Consider the following 4,440-nt stretch of genomic DNA (forward strand, 5'->3'; position numbering starts at 1 on the left):
AAATAGTAAAAAAATTCCAAAAAATGTAAAATTTGGTCTCCAAGCACATTTCAATATGGATTAAACAATGAACGGTTCGGATCGACCGTTTGGATTTTGAAAACTTGAATATTGAGCCGTAGCACGGGAGGCCACTATGCTATCCATAGCACCCCAGCCTAACTCGTTCAACAAGAACATAAAATGAAAAGAAAATGGTTGATTATGGTAATAAATTGATTCAACAAAACAAGGGAAAATGCATCCAAACAGTATGCACAACAAAATAAATCTGATATTGTAAAAAATACTTAATTTGGTGAACCATCAATTTGAGAACAGAAGTCCAGATGCATAGACAAACCAGTATTGTAAATAACGGTATGCGGTTGTCGGACGGACAAGGTACCGTCAAGTGATTAATCAGGAACAATCGGTATTAATCAGCTATATTCAGAAATAATCGTCTAATTAGTCGGAAAAATCCATGACGGTTTAGTCACCGCCAACGACTAATTGGCCGATTACAATTTAGACTTTCCTTGATCAATTTCGATTCACCCCACGAATTGACTAATCAAACTTCAAATTCTGAAATGTTTTAATACTTGCAAAACTAATTACCCGAATCGATCAATTTATCATTATTTCACTGAAACTATGCCCTCGTTTGTGGAGATTTTCCCTTTTTTGCCCCCCTCCAAGCTTGGAACAAACTTAGGTCAGAAAGTCACATACTTCGTGTGTTGATATATGCAAAAATTCTTTTCTTTTCTGATATTTTTGTTATTATTATTTTATTTAAATTTGGGAGACGAGCTCAACGGCGCCCAGTAGGACTTATTGTCAATACTCTTATTTTCTCCATCTTTTCATTTATTTCATCATTATTTTTTTTATTTGCATATACCATGAATATACACATCCAATGGTATTCTTTCATACCAATGGATATCCAAATCTTTCTTTAATTTAAAATCTCAATTCCTTATTTCAAAAGGCACAGTTCAGTTTCACAATATTTTTTTTCAAGTGTTCATCTTTCAATTTCTCAAAACATCCCATTCTAAGCAGTTCTTTGGTCAAATATGAGGTTAGTTCCAAGTTTTCAAGGTCATCCTAATTATAACCAAAAAATTTTACAGAAATCCCTAATTCAAGCAATTCACACAAATTTTCACTTACAAAAGTAAATATAACCTATATAAAAGTAAACAAGTCCTAAAATGCAAAGTCCCCCCCCCCCCCTCCGAAGCTTAGTTTGAGCATTGTCCTCAATGCTTCAAGACTGAAAGATAGAAAAATGGAAAGCTAGGGGAAAAGAAAACAAACCTGATCAATCCTAGGGAGAGGATGGCCCGGGGTAGTACCCGTGCTCATCATAGAATCGCCAGTCTCGCATCTCATCCTCCAGTGCTGCCATCCACCTGCTCTGAGATCGGAAGTCCTGCTGGATGTAATAGAGGTTGTCATCATGTTGGAGCTGCAGGTCCCTCATGGCAAGCTGAGTGGTTCTCATGTCAGTCATGAGGCGGTACAAGTCCTAGATGATGGGGTGAGAGGTAGCTGCGGCAGAGGTGGAGGCATGTGCCTGCGGAGGAGAGCTAGGCGCATCTGTCATAACCACATCGGCTGCAGGAGGAGAAGGCGGGTGTACCTGAATAGGAGGTGGTGGAGGTGGAGGTACCTGAGCAACCGGTGGTGGCCCAGTGAAGAGCCAAGTGCTCTCGTCCTCGAATGAGAGAGGTGCTGGGAAGGGCAGCTGGTACTGAGTGCTGCCACCCGGCATGCGCCAAAGGTACTTGTCGCAGTCGTTGGCAGCGCCTCTTTGGATCTTGATGAAAGTTGCTCGATGATAGGACCTGGCATCCATGATGATCGGGCCCTTGCAGAGAGTGAACCCTGTGGTCGGTACGCTTAGCCTGTCAGCAATGAGGGTGACATAGGCACCAATGGTGATGGCGCCCCCTATCTTCGTGGAGTGCTGGAGACCAAGCCAGTGACGGACCATGATGAGCATCAGATCGAGCCGCTCTAACTCCTCATCCCGACGGAGCATGTGGTCCAGCAACTGGAGGTCCTCGACATTGGCACGGGCAACTGTCTCACCGCGTGCAAAAATAGTAACAGTAAGGGCCCGCTGGATGCAGCGGAGGACTGGGTGAGGAATGGCGAGGCCCCTGAATTGGTTGCTGGTGGCGACCTCCATCCTAGATACTAAACGCCAGAAATGGTCCTTGTCCATGCCCACGCGGAAATCAAGAGTGGCGGTCTGGGGGTCCTCCTGGAAGCCGAACCACTCACGAAGAGTAGCAACAGGAGCTCTCCAAGTCTCGCTGCGCATCCTGAACTTGATGTAGGGTTGGTCATCTGGGTCCCACTTGAGCTGGAGGGAGGAGAGGAACTCAAGCGTGAGCTCCTCGTAACAATTGCGCTCGATACCCCAGAAGGCGGGGGTGAACCCGATCTGTCCTGTGAGATGGTGGAACTGCTCCTCAACCCCAAATGTGTGAAGGGTCTCGAAGTCAAGCCGGCAAGTGTTTTCAAATCTCCTCTGCCGCAGGGTCTCGAAGTGGTTGAACATGTGGCGTATGGGAATGGAGAAGTGTGAAGGTGGGTAGTCATCCGCCTTATCTGTGTACTCACCAGAAAGGTGGTGGGACTCCTCAGAGTCATAGCGCTGAGGCTGTGGTGAACCTGCTGCAGAGTGAGAATGAGAAGAAGTATGAGAAATAGAATGAGAAGGAGTACCGCTGTGTGGTAAGTCCGACTCAGCAGGTGACTCAAGAGGAGAGGGTGTGCGCGTAGGTGGTTGTTGCTGGGCACGGAGAGCTTGCTGCCTCTGCTCGTGGGCGAGCTTGGTGCGGCGTTCACGGAACATTGTTGCTCCTGGAGAGGTGTTGATGTGGGGCGGATAGCTCTGACGCGGGGCGGGTAGCTCTGACGCGAGGCGGGTGTTAGTTTGTAATAATCTAGAAGTCAATAATACGATAATTTATCATAAAGCTTTGTTCATGAATTGGATGATTAATATCATTTTGTTGCCTTGAGTATTATTGAATTTATGGATCATTTCGAGTTCATGACTGAAATTGTGAAACTCCATAATATAGATGATATATACTCTTAATCTTAAAAGGTCACTAACCAAGGTAATTAGCAGGAACACTAATTACCGCTATAAGGTTAGTATGTGGATTAAAAGATGGTTAAGTTTTACAAACCACCTGACACGAGATGTCATTTTAATCACATAGATACATGTTCTAGGAACATGGTATTTGACAGACCCCGAATGAAACATTAAATATAATTGTGTTCGTGTCATTAATGTTTTTCATTCAGTGTCACGTTCTAAAGTATGAGGTATTTATCGTTCCCACTAAGAAATATGTATGTGTGATTGCTATCTACCGCTGTCCGTAAAAAGCAGTCATAACGGTAGCTTTTCCATATGTATAGCTTAGCTGAGGAAGTGATAGTTTACCAAGAATACTATTTGTCCCTCGTATCTCTATACGAGCTGTAGCATCACTGGGCCCCTTGATAGAGTTAGATTATCTGCTAGCGGTATAATTACAAGAGTAATTATATTTGATAATCTGCTCAAGATCAAGAAAAGATTCAGTTAGCAAGGATGACACACATCTACCTTGAAACTAATCTGATAGCTATGAGACAGAAGAACAGACACAAGTAAATTGTTTACTGGATCGTGATATTGTACAGTACAGAATCATCTGTGTAATTGGATGATCATGATGTGTTGCCAGACGCCACCCATGATTATAGAAGTTAAAACAGTTTTAACTCTATTTACCAACATAACACAGATCCTATTGGGTCACACCATATAGGAGTTAATTGGAGAATCTTATTTTGATTGATTATAAATTGGTTATGATCAATGATAAGATGGTTATAATTAATTATACGTGTTATAATTAAATTATAAATGTTATGTAAAATAACAAGCAAAAACATTGGTTAATTTATAAACGTGTATGACACGTTGTATATAAGTTAACCGGTTAATTTATAAATGTGCAGGACACATTGTATAAATTACCGAAACAACAACCGCAAGAAAAATATATATAATTATTCAGAATAATTATACGAATATTATTTGTGTTCGGACCGAGGGCATTCGAGTCTTTTCAGATTCGTCCTTATCCGCATGACATGTCATCGATCCTATCCAGATGACACGTCATCGATACCGAAACAAATAACCGAAAGAAAAATATATATATAATTGTTCAGAATAATTATACGAATATTATTTGTGTTCGGGCCGAGGGCATTCGGGTCTTTTCAGATTCGTGCTTATCCGCATGACACGTCATTGATCCTATCCAGATGACATGTCATCAATCCTATCCACAAGGGCAAAATGGTCATTTCACACCTATGCCACCTTGCATGTGTAGAAGCATGGAGAAGAATGTGGAAGGGTGT

This window comes from Carex rostrata, chromosome 2, assembly GCF_964058835.1.
Source record: "Carex rostrata chromosome 2, lpCarRost1.2, whole genome shotgun sequence".
Lineage (NCBI taxonomy): Eukaryota > Viridiplantae > Streptophyta > Magnoliopsida > Poales > Cyperaceae > Carex > Carex rostrata.